The sequence below is a fragment of the Larimichthys crocea genome, chromosome XXIV (assembly GCF_000972845.2).
Source record: "Larimichthys crocea isolate SSNF chromosome XXIV, L_crocea_2.0, whole genome shotgun sequence".
Taxonomy (NCBI): Eukaryota; Metazoa; Chordata; class Actinopteri; family Sciaenidae; genus Larimichthys; species Larimichthys crocea.
The window spans coordinates 16,053,173-16,069,145 of record NC_040034.1 but is presented as its reverse complement, the minus strand read 5'-3'; positions in this window follow the sequence as shown (position 1 = coordinate 16,069,145).

Sequence of the window (15,973 nt, the reverse complement as noted above, 5' to 3'; positions counted from 1 at the left end):
CCTGATTGTCGCATTTTTGTTTTTAGTGATGTGTTTCTGTGACATACAAGACAAAAAAAAACAAACATTTGTTCCGACATAGATGAGAATAACAATTGTTCTCTATTTTCTCTAATTGATTGCCCTATTATATTATCAGAACTTTTAATGGATGGATTTAGTATACTGTAATTAATAGTAATAACCTGGCTGATTGAAATTGTCTTAGACCAGTGTTTCTCAATCCTGGTTTCAAATGCAGGGCAGTGGTCCCCGAAGACCAGGATTGAGAAACACTGTCTTAGACAATGCATCAAATTCAAAACAAGTGAGTGTGTCGTCTGTGAGTTTGCAGATATGTACTGTGCCAGCCTCCGATTCTGATTTAAATGCTTTGGTTACATGTAAAGACCCCTCACTGGATCAAACTGTGTTCATCTAATGAAATGATTTAGATTCATTTAAAAGGAATGAATTCATCCAGATATTAAAACAGCCGCTATCTCCACAAATGTGGCAAAAGTTCTCTAAATGTTGTCGGGGTATCGACAGTATTAACTGATACAGTAGGTTAGTCGTTGTAATTGGTCACAATTCTAAAATTAAAGCCTGAAGAAACGTGTCTCTAATCTTACGCCTGAGCTCTGATTGCTTGACCGTATGTCATGCAGTACAAGAAAATGATCACTCAGAATACTTTATGCACAGAAAAACAGTAGGACAGGATGGATGGTACCAATAAAACCACCACACCTTGTATCACAATCACCTTGTACCTCTTTTCACTGTAACCAGCTCACAGTAACATTCAAGGACTGCAATTCTATAGTCCAGCAGATTTGTGCAAATAAAACTATTATATATTATCTACTTTACATTTGCAATACACACAGATCTTTTGATGTTCATCACATCTGAGTCCAACAGTTAATTGGAAAGGAAGTTTAATCCATGGTCACTAAGGCTAACTGTGGATCAGTCAAGATATTTGTGCTTTTGAAATCAGTATGAGAACAAAAAATACCAGAATTTCACTGTGTTTTGAGAATCACAATTGTGGAGAAGCAACTGATGAAAACTGTATATCAGAGTGAACAATTTCTAGACATTTTATGGCAGTAAATGCTGTGTTATACCATCAAAACGAGATCCTAATACCCACATAAAGAGGCTTCATCATCCCCAATGTGTAGAATACAGGTTTGACACAAGAGGGCAGTGTTACATTACATGTAACTCTTCCCACACAAGGTCCAAACTCTGATAACTTCTGCTTTTTGTCTTTTTTCTGCATGATACATTTTTTATCATCATACCATTGTGATACTTTAACTTAATCTAAACAGGTCTGAAATGTCTCATTTGATATTAATGACACTTGTCTGGTCTCACTTTTGTTTAATGGGATTGCTAAACTGTTTGATATCTTACTTTAAAGACCCAAGACCTTCACATTTAGTTTACTTCATCTCTGCTTTTTTGTGGAAGATTGAAACCTATAAAAACAACTGTTCTTTTTTTTTCTTTTACCTCTAGCTCTCTTTCTAGACGCTGCGGTAGCACATAAAAATTCAAAGAACACCAGAAAGTTCTTAGCCCCAATAAAACACACAGCTTCTTCGCCATCTGACATTTTGTCAGTGAGTGACACTTCCTGCCTTGTCTGTCTGACCTCTGAACATGAACTTGATCACCATCATCTCGCACGGCTTCCCTTGAGTGGAGCGTCTGGAGCTCATCTCATCTCATGTCTCCGAGGTATGCTATCAGACTCTGTGGTAGACGGCCGTGCAAGGAGCTGATACACAAACCAGATGTGAGAACCGTTTGCCAGATTTGGCTGCTCTGCTTTGCTTCGCTCCAGTTAGGGGAGTCAAAGTGGTCAACCATGACTGGCTTTACTGGGGAGGATCGCATTCACAGCACGTCATTGGCCAAATCAAACAAAAACAGAGCGAGCTGAGAGAGACAGATTGGCTGGAAAGAAGGAGATGGGTAATTATGATTAATAATGATTATAGAAAAGAGCCTTTAAAGGAGAAAAGAAGAAAGGATGTGAAATTAACTATTTATACGATATGTTCTAATTACTGGATCATTTATTAAGTTTGGGTTTGAAAAGAAAATCCTATCTGTGATGTTTGGAGTAGCAGAAGTGTATCTCTAGGCACTTAGCCACATTGAATTCACTATTCAAATCTAGATTTTCTCGCCCCAGCATTTGACTAGACGGTGGTACAACACATCCCTCCAGAGACCTACAGAGTTCGTGACATGACTGGCTGTTGTTTCATTGCTGTATCTACACACCCAGTTATCCAGCTGTTACATATTTTGTCTCTCTAAATTCTCTGTATACGGTGGGATATTTCCAGGAAAAAAGGAAAGTGAAGCAACAGCAGTTTGTTTGGAGTTAATCTTCTGTAACGTGCATCTTGTAAAACTCACGAAGGTCTGGAGAAATTCAAGCACATTTTTTAGTTAAAAGGACACAGTGTTCTGTTGTTATACTTCAAATACTTGAAATGAAACTATGAACTTGTTTGTGTCCAACAAGACTAAAAAATCCGTGCAATTTCTCGTCATGTTGGAACTCTCTTTCCTTTCTTTGTTCAATGAAAACGACCACGTTGATGTTTAACTGTTTAAAGCTGCACCGATCTTTACTCAAACCTTTACTCACCAGTGTGTGTAATATGAAAGGGGTTATACATAATGACAAACCCACACTTTTTCTTGACAGTTCCTGTCAATTTTATAGGCTGTTTTAGCTTCTTTTGTTGTTTTGGTCTTACGGTCCTCAACTTTTGGTTCACTCTCACCCAGACTAGCGGGAAAAAAGCTCTGATAAACCCACTGAATGTTACCTGCCCAACACCAAACAACAGACCGACAACTAGGCAACTAGCTGTTGAACACAGCAAAGCATTTAGCAGCCAAAGACCCAGAGGAACACCAAAGCTGATCTAAACTGCCTTGTGGCCACAATTTGACTGCAAATAAGATGCTAATGTAGCTCTGTGTCAGTTGGGTGTGTAAATAGACAAACTATTTGCACATACATGACTTGTGTAAAGTGGTAATTTGTCAGTGCCAGCCACCACTGTGGCCAAGTGGCTATAAAATACATTCAGTTTTTGTGTGCATTAAACAAACAAGATATAATGTGTAAAAACTCCAATATGTAAGATGTATCTATGTTTCCACTAGTGTATTATCACCTAAAAATAATAATAATTTTTCACGAGTTTTAGAATCAGGCCTTTATATATACAGAGGGAGGGGGTCCTCTTTCACATAGTCCGCCATTTTGCACCACTATGTTTCGACAGTCGCCCAGAAAAGATAACCCAAACACTGATAGGGCCTTTTGAGTTTTGCGTGCAAGTTCATCTACATGCTTGGAAGGAGCAAGTAAGGTGAGGGGTATTCAGATAGTTGCAACCTCACCACAAGATGCCACTAAATACTACACACTTGAAGTTTTAAGGTGGCCGCGAAAGGCCTTATCTAGAGCCAGCGTTTGGTTTGTCTGTACTGGCAATGGTAGAAACTACAATGTGGCGGACTCTAGAAATAAAGAAATAAAAGAAGAAAGATGTTTTTGATTGACTTTCTTAAAATAGGAAAGGACTTTGGGAGAAAGGAAGGCGAGAATCATCAAAATCATCCAACAAAAACTTCAACAGAAAAAGCGTGGAGGGCTCAGAAAACATGTAAAGAGGTGAAACTGTTAAAGCGCGAGTGGAAAAAGATACACGAGGAATCCAGAGGTGCTGAAAGAGAAAAAGCGGGAGGGGAGGGGGAAAAAAAGTCAGACAGCATCTAACTGGCTTCAGTTGCTTCCACTGTGAGCTGCCAGATGATGATTTTCCAGATGTTAGAGGTAGGGGAAGAAAGGGGAGGGGATGTGGAGCAAAAGAAAAACTCAAATCCTGAGTTTTCTTTTTCTTTTTTTAACTTAGCTCCTTTTTATTTGTCTTCCTCTGAGTTTCTAAAGCTGGTCGGCGCTCAGGCTAAGTGGCTGCACACACTTCAACAAGGTGAGGGCCTCTGAGTGCTTTGATAGCCTCTATTAGCCTCACAGCGATCGCAGAAACAATAGATGGAGGAGGAAAAAAAACTGTCAAGCTTGTTGGCTCGCTATAAACTCTACTGAACTGCTTTCTTTCTCCTCCACCTCTCCCCTCTTTTTAATTCTTCCTCCCACATCACTGATAGTTTTCTTTCCAGGGCGCATGAGAAATTATGTTTTTATGTGCGTGCGTGTGTCATGTGATTCTTTAATACCAAGAGCCTGGCTCTCATTTTTCAATCCCCCTGTGTGTGTGTGTGTGTGTGTGTGTGTGTGTGTGTGTGTGTTGAAGCAGAGGAGCAAGACTAAGGAGTCCCAGCTGTCTCTTTCCCAGCTGCCACTGCTCGACTCCTGGTGAGAAAAGTGGACACAATGAAAGAACAGATAGTTTGAACATGTGTTTTGTTGTTTATTCACCTCTGTAAGGTTCTTTCTTATATGTTTGTGCAGTTCCTGTTGTGGAATGTACCAGTTAGTGTGCTTTATACCACTTTACTGCATTGCAGATCAGAGGCAAATATTAGAGAGGCAATATACTTCTGACAGCTTTAGTTACTTTTCAGATTACAGTCGTTCATACCCTTCCTGTCCAGTGAAAACCCACCAAATCTCCAAATTTGGTGATTTTTAATTTAGATTTTCCCAGATGATAAAGTGTTCCTCCCACTTCTTAAAATAAGATAAAATAAATAAGATTAGATTAGTGAGAAAATGCATCGTCATAAAAAGAAGTTCAAATGACCTCAACCTTTGACATATACAGCTGTAAATGCAACAAACATGAATATGAATCCAAAACATCATAGTAAAACAATGACAGTGAAAACTTTACTGGAGTACCTTTACTTTTGATACTTTGCTACATACAAGATTTTGAATGACTTTTACTCGTGGTGGAGTATTTCCGCAGTGCAGAATTAGTACTTTTACTTCAATAAATGATCAGAGTACATCTTCCACCACTGGCGTCATGTGTACATAATGTCTGTGTGTTTGCATAACGCAGCTTTCTTGAGATCCTTCTTCGGGATGGGCCAAGTTGAGGGTCTGTAAGCATTTATAGAGTCGTTATAATAAAAGAGCGGGTCACACCAAAAACTCAACAGCAGCTCTGGGATTTTCCAGCCCTCCACTCAGCCTGTGCCAAGACACTGTTTGGACAGAGAAGGCTGGAGATATTGAATGCCTTGTCTAGTGTTACGCAGGGGAATAGCCTAATCCAGACTGGGCCCATTCTTTCCCACATGAATGGTGTGTGTTTGTCTGTACTCGCAGTGTGTTTGTGTAAATGTGTGTGTTTGTGTGTGTGTGTGTGTTCATCGAGAGGGGTTGGTAAGAGAATGAAGAAACAGACAACATCCTCCTGCTGCGCAGAGAGGGCCTGAAGAACAATAAAGCCTGGCGAGTAAAGGAAGCACTCTGGCTTGAGGCCCGCGACTGGACAACGCTCAGCTTGTTTTGGGTCCTGAAACAAATAAATGACAGAGTTCCTCTCAGTTTCACAAGCTCCTGCACACACACACACACAAAGATACGGAAATGAATATGGTATGTTCATAACAAACAGATTGCATGAGGACAAAAAAGCTGCTATCAATCAGCAAGTCAAGACTTGGGAGTATGCAGAGACAGATTTGTAAGTGCAGTAAAAGTTTAGAGCTCTATTACAGAATGACTCTTCACTTCCAGGCCAAAACTTATGAGTATTATTCACTAGAAAAGTGGTAAAAACAAAGACAATAGGCCTTCAAGCACTTTCTCTTGTGTTTGTTTGCTTGTTTGTTATGGTAATAAAAAAAAAGAACATGTCTGGTCATGTGTAGTAAAAGAACTGTCTATTCCTTGAGGCCAATGGCAATTACACCTGTACGTCGTGGGAAAGTACAGATTCATACTTTTTTTAAGTTCACCCGCTCATATGTATGAGTTACAGGTCAGAGCAATAATTCCTTGTGTCCTAAAAGAAATCCAGTGTAAGTGATGGGGGACAAGATCCACGACTGTGTCTTGTAAATGCAGCTTAACTTTTAAAGTAATAATCTGCAGCAGTAAATGAGCTATGCTCTTAGAAAGTTATTATACAATAAGTAAGAATGGACACTGGGGAAAACAATTGTGGGATCCTTTGAATTTTAATTTTCTTTCTTTGGCAGATGAATGAAAAAAATACTTACTTACTTGTCTATCCTCATATGTCAATCATTTTTACTGTGTGGTAAAATTCAGAAAACGTAGTAGGAGCCTTAAAGCAGGAAACATACATTCTACTGTAATAAATTAGGAAAATGGTTATTATGGTACTCTTTTTTTGATTTTTATTAACTGGGCTACAGCAGTATTCAGTATTTTTCCTCCAGAAGAGTAACCGCTTGAATTCTGATGACTTCATTAGCCACAGAGATGTTATTTTAGTTGTGTGTGCTTTGGTTGAGGTGATGAAAAGGTGCAGCCATTGTCCACGCGCTTGAAACAGTTTAAGATTTTTAAATCTAGCTGTGACACACCACTCGTTTCTGTCATCGTACAAACTGCAGTTTGTAATCTGACCTGATGAAACATTTGTGTGTGTGTCAGCCAAACCTCCCTACTGTAGCTTGTGTGACCACATCTCCAGTGTAGCTCAATAAAGTGTGCTGTGGTTTTACTGTATATGTTACACACAAGTGACACACGCACACACACGCAGTCTTTGTATGTGCATGCATTTCCACACATCAGTGGAAACACATTAATACACACAAATACAAACCCAACATATGGTGAGTGTGTTTAATCCAGAGGTTTGTCAACTGTTCTTCAGAGACATGCAGTCATGGAGTCATGACAGTTATGACTCTCTGGCCTCTTAGTGTGGTTTGTTTTCCTTCAGTTAGACTCTAAAAATTTTTGGTGCGTGAGCTCTTCGTCTCTTTCTGTCTCTGTCTACTTCTTTGACCAACTTCCCATTCATACCCTAGGCTCAGTTTTCCTCCCAGCGGTCCTCCAGGTTCATTTCAGAGAGTGTTGCCAGCTTGCCACAGGTTCGACAGAAATAAACAGTCAGGCTCTCCAAGTTAAACAGCGACCTTGTCATACCATCTGAAAGCCCCTCTGCTTCCTCTGTGCCGCCCACTGCTCAAAGAATGTGTCTTCAGTTCTCTGAGAAATGGCACCCGTCTGCGCACACAACCAAACAAACCTGCACGCATATAGAAATGAACATACAGATGCCATTTTCCCATGCAAACGTATGCGTGGAAGGTGCAACCCTTATGTTCACAAAGGAGACACACAAACACACACACACACACACACAGGAGAGCTCTCACAGCGGTGATTTCCGTGACAGTCCTGAGTACACTGCGTCTATTGTTCGGAGGCTTTGTGGGTCCCAAAGAGAGTGGTGAAGTGTTCGCCCAAAGAGACGGAGATGTGGTGGGGGTGCAGGGTGGATATCCATTTCTACACACCAGTGAAACTACACTCATTCCCCTAACTGCTGCCACATGTTGAGGTCTCCTAATGGCATACAGTACAGCACAACCTGCCACACACACACACACAGATACACACACGTATGGACATCGTTACGTAAAATTTTCATAGAGAGAAGTTTTCCCTCTTGGCAGGTCACTCCTGCAGAAGCTCAAGGTTTCTGCAGGTTTTAAATGTTAAGGAAGGATTTAGGTAAAGGCTACACTTTAAGCCATTAAACATTAGAGTGAGTCAAGTGGTGAACTCCCTATGAAGTAAGGACAAGTAAAACCCATGTACTCACATAAGTATTTTCCATCAGAATTTAATGTTTCACATGTATAAAGTCAACCTGACCTAATAAAGGCTGAGAAAACCTCACTAAATGTTCGACATGGAGATGGCTCATCCTTTGGGGGTCGTGAATGTGCTCAGTATGTTGCAGATCTATGGGGTGACTGACTATAGACCATGAGTATCAATGGAAAAATGTCATTAAAGTTGTGCCATTAACTTCCAACATTAAACTTTGGGTTGGTCGAGGACTATTTAGGGCTGAAACTGGTGATTGAAGAAAGCTCAAGGGCTCACCTAAATAGGAATCTCTGAGCTCTATTATTGTCCATCCATCCATCTATCCATCCATCCATCCATCCATCCATCCATCCATCCATCCATCCATCCATCCATCCATCTTTTCCATCCTTATCAGAGTCACAAGGGGCTGGAGCAGGGTACTGCGGATTTTGCTAGCCAGTGAAAGACCACTTAAATAATAATGTATGTAATGCTAGAATATATGAGAAAAAGATAAAATTTGGTCCATTTTGAATACTGACTGACTAGTTAGACGTTTGGCAGCCCACAGATTTCCTGCTAGTTGGGTACTTGTTGAATAGGTTTGGTGATTGAAATTGAACGTTTACATTTTTAAATATTTCTTAAATGATATTCCATTAATGCACAAATCAGTTTATTGATGTGAATAAGATGTTTTCAGATAACGCTGATCTACAGCAATTAAACCTCCAGACTGTAGAGGTTGGACAAGGTAGTTTTTTTTTTTTGTCGAAGTCTGTGTCCCAACCCATTTTAAGGTGAGACTGAATAACTTCCACATTAACAAAGGCTACCTTCATCTGTTGGAGGGGGAGATTGCAGACAGTAATTAATCTGTTCTTTCACTGTCAGTGAAAAGGCATTCAGATTGACTGACTGACTGATCACTAGAGAACACAACACTTTAATCAATCAGCAGATTTATCTTTATAAGCGTCCACAGATTTTTTTTATTATTGGCCTGGAAACCAAACATGGCTCATTATTTTCAATTAGTATAATAAATGACTTCATGCTGGTTAGTTATATGTAGTGTCAATTGTCATTTAGTCATCTTCTCTCTGCAATGTAGAATTTCCGAACATAAACTTAACAGACTAAATGTTTTCATCTAACTGTGTGGTTGCTATGTAGTTATACTACCAGTGGAAAGTTTTGTAGTGGAATTTTTGGTATTGTTTCAACTACCATCTTCCATAAATTTAGCATTGTGGTCAAAACTTAATCTTCTTTTGTCATAAAATTGGCCAATTTGTGTTTGTTTGGACTGTGGGAAGTTATTCTGTTTGACACTCCTTGCCAAGATGAGAAGTTCTGCTTTTATTGGAAATTAAAAGCATGATTTGTGTTCCCAGAAAGTCCAAGGAATTTAGCTTTGATTGAACCAAACTGCATTTGTATTGAGTGTGTTTGAGGATGTTGCTCCTCTTTTTTTCTTTTTTTTTTCTGCTGTACAAGAGTTTGTTGAACATTTCGTAAAGCCTCTGGAAAATCACATTAGAGCTGTTTTTAATCTGTTTCCTCTTTTCTCTAGGTAACGTTGCTTTCGAAATGCTTTTTCACTGCTAAAATTAATATGTGGGTGGTATTTTCTCTGTGGCTCAAAATCAAAACTCGTTATGAGTGGGAGAGATAATAGTGATAACACTAAATGGCATGTATTTCCTGCCCTTTAGTTCAAATGAATGCAAAGGTAGGGATTTGCGTATGAAATGACATTAAAAAAAACTGGTGCAAGTTGCTGTGAAATGGAGATTGCACATTAGTATTCTTACTGGTTCGCATATTCCTAATAGTTTTCAAGAAAGCACTCCCTGCATCAACTCTATATCATCAGAATTTATTGTGGATTAACTATAATGGTATTATTGTATGGTTCAACAATGTACTTTTGACCTATCCTGATGCAACAGATACTTGTTTGTCAGGCTTTAATTGGTTACACTGGGAACCACAATTCTTAAGTAATCACAAAAGCACAGGAGACAAAGAGGCCAACTAATAAGAATTTAGGTTGCATGCCAATTAGAGTCTGAGTTTTAAGGTTATTTGAGGCTACAAGGAGCAGTAGAAATGACTCAGAGAGCCATCTGAGTCATAGCTTTAACATGATGATTTGATGTGACTGAGAGATCTTTATTTACACTTATCTGGATACAGTCAGTTGTGGTTGGGTGAATTGTGTGTGAAATTTTTAAAGTGCATGTGAAAAAGCTCTTGGTGGACATTTGAGCTGTAAATAAAATAGTGAAAAATATGCTGAGGATCAAGATGTATAAGTATCAGTAGCATGCAAACACTGGTATTCTCTTTTTTAAACATGGATTTGCCTAACCACATTTAGCTCCAACCTTTAAAGGAATGCTGTGTGTAGTGGTCACTTTACCATAAGCTCTTAATTCTGCAGAGTTTTCTTATTTTATTTTTATGCGAGGCTTGAACAATGATTTATTTAAATATCAACCCAATCTGGAGCGGTATCCATCTTCTCATTTATCGCTTAACAAGAAAGTGGATAAGCACGAGTCCCAAAATGTTGAACTTTAAGGGTCCAGCTCGTTCAGCTGTACAGAGCTCTCACAAGCTGCCATACAATAAGGGTGCTATCGTGGATTTGTCTAATTTAAGAAACTATTTGGGTGAGAAATTCTTGACCTTGGAAATAATCTGAAAAAAAATAAATAAAAGATTTAAACTTGAGGTCCACTTACTCGAAATTCTTCATCAGCTGATGAAGTTTGCTCAGCTATCATGGAGGTTCAGATGTCTTCAAACAACCAATTATGGAACTTCAGTTACTTCATAATAAGGAAGGATTGTCTTTGATGGTTTTTCAAACATGGGATATGCTGCTGATTCTTTGCTGCAATCATTTATGCAAAAGTGAAAACACAAGATATGATGGAACAAATAATACTGGGGTCATCAATGGATGTCTTGCTAAATCTGTCTTTGCATTGGAATGACTGCAACTTGATTTGAAATGTATGAATGCTGCGGTCGTTGTTGTTTATTATGTTGGATAGTGTTTTGTCCACTAGACACTAAGTGTATCACAGGCAAATGATGTTTACAGTGTTGTATGTTGTTAAAGTGCCCTGCTGAATTCCTTCTGCCTGCACCGTCTTTCAGCTTGGTTGCACCACTTGTGCGCGCTTCAAAACACAATCACTGCGTTTTCGAGTCAACCGTGCTTTGGGTCGGAGGCAACAAGCCGAGAGACCAGGAGAGTGGCATTAATCAGACACAGATGACCTGGCTTGCCTCATGTGATAAATGCATCCAAGAAGGAAAACATGAAAAAAAGAGGTTGACATTTGAAAGTCAAGAGTGAAGAGTAAAAATGGTTGGTTGAAGCAGGGAAAGACTTAAAGGGTTAGATCAAAGCTAACATCCTCACATCAAGGGTTGCCAGGTCTTCCTCTATCACCAGTTTTTCATACTTCTGTCACTCCATCTCCTCCTCTCTGATTCCCTATCTATTTTTGTTGGTTCAAAGAGACTACGGTGCAGAGCAGGAAAGGACATGACTTGAGGTAATAGGACAGTGTGCCAGGGGTGGAGAGATGTGTAGCTTATCAGCTGATCCCAGGGGTTGTACAGTACACTTGGTGTGGAGAAAAAAACAGGGATGCGGCCGGACCGATATAGAACAAGGTTAAAGGAGGACATGTTGTGGATGCTCTCAGGCCGTTCTTTCCCCTCCTCCAGCGTTTAACCTCATTCTCTTTCTAAGGTCCGTCAGGCCTCATTGCCACTACATGCTGAAACAAGGAGAGTGATTCAGGACCTCGAAAGGAAACTTGTGAATTGTTGCCAAAGATATCAGTCTTCAGACAGGGTGTGGCCTTTCGCTTTGCCTGTTTCCACTTCATGCTACTACTGGAACTCTCAAATCTCCGACCTAGAGGCTTTACTGCTTACTCTGCTTCTGCACACCCTTAAAACCTCACTGCAATGTCACACCAATGTTGACAAGTTGCTTTTAACAGCCATTAAACACTAATGAGAGGAGAAAATAAATGTTGCGGGGCCTGAATGTCAAATAAGGTTTGTCTCTCTATTTTCTGAAATGATTATCATGGCAGCACAAAGACTACTAATGAAGTTTAATTAAGGTTATATCTGATAATTGTGACCTTGAGCATGAGATTAGATGACAGTTGTGTGGTCTGTTTGGGATCTAAAAGTAGCATGTTACAGCTGCTAGACAAAGAAACCACATACAGACAACATCATTTCTTTTGGCTCCTTGGGTGAAGCAAATGCTGCAAACACAAAAGAGACATAAATCCTTTGGATATGTGGATATGGCTAATCATTTTCCAGACAGTTGTCTATTTACACATCCAGCAGACACATTAGCCATCATTTGTTTCTCTAAAGTCCATTACTCACTCTCCTTTTAGCTCTGTTTCAGCATTTATCACCTCCTTGTTGTCTCTTTAGCTGCTAAACATTCCACAATATTCAGCTGCTAACTTTGTCTGCATATAGTGGTGATTTTATCTAAACCAGTGGTTCTTAACCTTGTTGGAGGTACCGAACCCCACCAGTTTCATATGCTCATTCACCGAACCCTTCTTTAGTAAAAAATAAAATATGATTTTTTTACTGGTGCACAAAATGAACCGTGCATTAACATCACCTTGTTCAAATAACAAAACCAACACAGTGCATGAACTCACAACAACTTACCTCAGTGTGACTTCTGCTGTTGCCTTTGAGAGACCAGTTCAGATATGCGTGGCTTCACCTTGGCAAGTGCCAGCCTCATGTCATTTTCACAGCAAAGTCTGTTCCTTTTCTTAGTTTTTATGTCCAGCATCCTCGAAAACGATTGCTCACAAAGATATGTTGTAACAAATGGTATAAAAAATTCCAGGGCTGAGGCTCCACCGAACCCCTGAGACCGACTCACTGATCCCCTAGGGTTCAATCGAACCCAGGTTAAGAACCACTGCTCTAAAAACAGCTGCTTTTTTGAGGTGGAAATGGGGTTGTGACACTATGAGAGAAGTGAGAGTGAACAAAAGCAGTAAGGTGGCGGCCGTGAAATCAAAACAATGAGCTGAAAGAATCTAAAATGTGCCGCAGATCAGAGAAGAACTGCAGAGTTGGGTGACAGTTCTTCTAAGTTTTGTCACTATGAATTGATGTTACACAGTCTCTTAATCCTGTCAGTGTAAAAATATTGATTCATGTAAATCAAACACAACGGATACAAAGTTGTGTACCTTCAGACAGTTAACATTTAGTTTTTTTCACTGTGTCTACTACAACGACACAAAAAAACAAAAGAAATGATTTTTTAAATGCCAAAACGAAATCACATCATGGTCTAAAATACTGAATGAGTGCACAGACTTCATCGTAACACTGCTCTCAGGCCAATCAGAGTAATTTTGCAATTAGCTAATGGGGCAATTACACACATTATTCCCCAAGGTTTTCCTCCAAACAGCAGTGTCTAAGATGTTGTTGCTCATCAGTTTGAGCTACCAAAGTATTTTTTGTTATTAAACATTAAATTTAAGAATTAAAGCTATGCGCAGTAAGCCTCTTTGCATTGCATACACACGTCTCCTGTTATGGTTGTTCTCTGCTATGGGACAGTAAAATGCATTGTTAGGCCAGAGATCCAGTTTTCAGTTGAAGACACCAGGAATCTTCAGATTCAGGTGTCATAACCAACAAAATGCCTCTCCTTCATCTCCTGTCACAATCCAACTTTGTCTCGGTACCGTGAAAGATTAACTGTTGGGGAAAAGGGAGTGTACGTCACAGTCAAGGATTGAGGACATCCTACAAATTGCAAGTGTTTATCAAATACCAACAGCTTCTTTCTGTGCTGAAAATACAGGCACATTATGCTGGAGGGAGAGACCCAGAAACATCAACGAGAGCCAGAGAGCTGTTGTTGTTATGTAAGCTCAATCAAATTGATCCTATGGGGATCGACTTGTTGGGCTTGAGCTGCAGTGACATGGATGAAAATTCAGGCATAATAATCTCTGAGAATTTGCAACGGGCAAGTCATTGCTGTAGCCCTTGTAAGCAATTATAACTGCACATTTATATCAAATCCTTTTTGATATCATTTGATCCTTAATCTGAAATACAGATGTTTGGCTTGTAATTAATAACAGGGCACAGTCACGCATCTTGATTCACCAACAAAAGAGCTTGTTCCTGAAGATCTGAGATATTTTCTTCCTGAAGAAACAGACATTCAACTATGGCCGGGCATCCATCCATCCATCCATCCATCCATCCATCTATCTATCTATCTATCTATCTATCTATCTATCTATCTTGTAGCTGTTGTAAATCAAACAGCAGATACAAATCTCCGAGCTAATGAGAAAACCAGACTGGAGAATGAAACAGAGGAATTCTGTCTCTGAGGTTGAAGACAGCAGAAAAAAAAAGAAGAAGACGAAGAAGAAAATCCTGACAATATGTTTGAAGCTGTGAGAGACGGAGGTGAGTCGGGTGGAGGAGGGGTGGGACCTCCGAGGCTTTGGAGCCAATTTGAGGACCTTGTGATGCAAAACCAGTCCTCGGCAACAGACAGTTCCCATGGCAACGGTGAGCTGCCAAAGTTCCTTGTTGACAAATGACAGCTCCCCTCTCCTCAGCACTCGCCCGGCAATGTGTGTGTGTGCATGTGTTATGTGTGTGTGTTATGTGTGTGTTATTTGGCAAGTCCCCATCTTTGCCTACGGCACGGGGGAAGAAGAGGTGAAGGGATAGAGGGAGAGAGAGAGCATTGTTTTATAAATGCAGACATACACACAGTATTCACACACACACACACATTAGTCGCTACAGTGGCCAACATGCCTTCGCCGCAAATACATGTTTTCAACGTTTATAACTATTAATCATTCCGATTGTACAGTATGTTTATACACTAAATTCTTGTTATATTAAACTGAATTATACTATTGTGTAAAACAATGAATCCCCACCAGGTGCACTGATACCCCAGGGGTACCGCCACAATTGCCAGGGGGTTCTTGGAAAGATTGTGGAGTTGCTCAACTAATTTGACAAAACGGAAATTATGATTTGATTAAAAAAAAACAAGAAAAAGAAAACAACAACACATAAAGTCAGTTGTAACATCGGGGAACATTTTGTTTTGCAACTGAGTCTAAAAAATGATGATGATTTAAAAAGGATGATAAGTTCAGATCGTTGGATCAATGGATAAATGGTTGAAATGTCCAGCTTCAAAAAATATCTCAAGTCAACAGTAATTACAGTTTTAAATAAGTCACTTCATATGGCAGCGTGTTATATAAGCGTTATTGACTCAACATTGTTTTGGGAAAATGACAATTTTGCATGTTATTTTTTGCGATAGTATTCCTATTACAAACAGTCCAATAATAGTAAGTGCGGTGAAATGAGAGATACAGAGGAATCTGAAGTCGGAGCAGAGGAAGACGGGAGGAGGCTGAGCGGCAGGATACACACACCCCTGCGGCAGAAGTGTCGTGAAAAGATGATCTTCCATCCTCACCTCGCAACAGAGCTGTCAAGATGTTCAGACCCGTGATTTAACCTCCCCACTTTGCGCTGTTACATCCTGCCAGCACACACACACACACACACACACACACACACACACATTCACACACATTATATGCAGCCTGTACTACAATGGCTTAGCTGCTTTGAAGCAATCTGGAGTCATACAAAACCTGCAGAGTATTCGAAATAATCCAGTAATTAGGGCGCATATTGCGAGAACTAATACTGGATCAAAGTAACATTTAACTTAAAGCATGCCAGTGGATGACAGCACTTTATAAGCACACGCCATGTCACACCAGTATATAAAAAGTCATATCTCATAATAACAAATATCATAAGTGAGAAAGTGCCCCTGGTGCATTTCTAGGTTGTATGGGATACATGTATGTAGACGGGTCTGTGTGCTTTATGCTACAAGAAGTGAATATTGCAGGGACAATAGATATGGCAGGGAGCGCAGGGAGGAGTGTGGAGGTGACTGCTTCAAGCATAATGTCAAAAAGATTAACAAGAATTGAGCTGCAAAGTGACACCTGAGAGACATTTGGCGAGTGCAATAAGCTGTGGTACCGCACTCCGCTG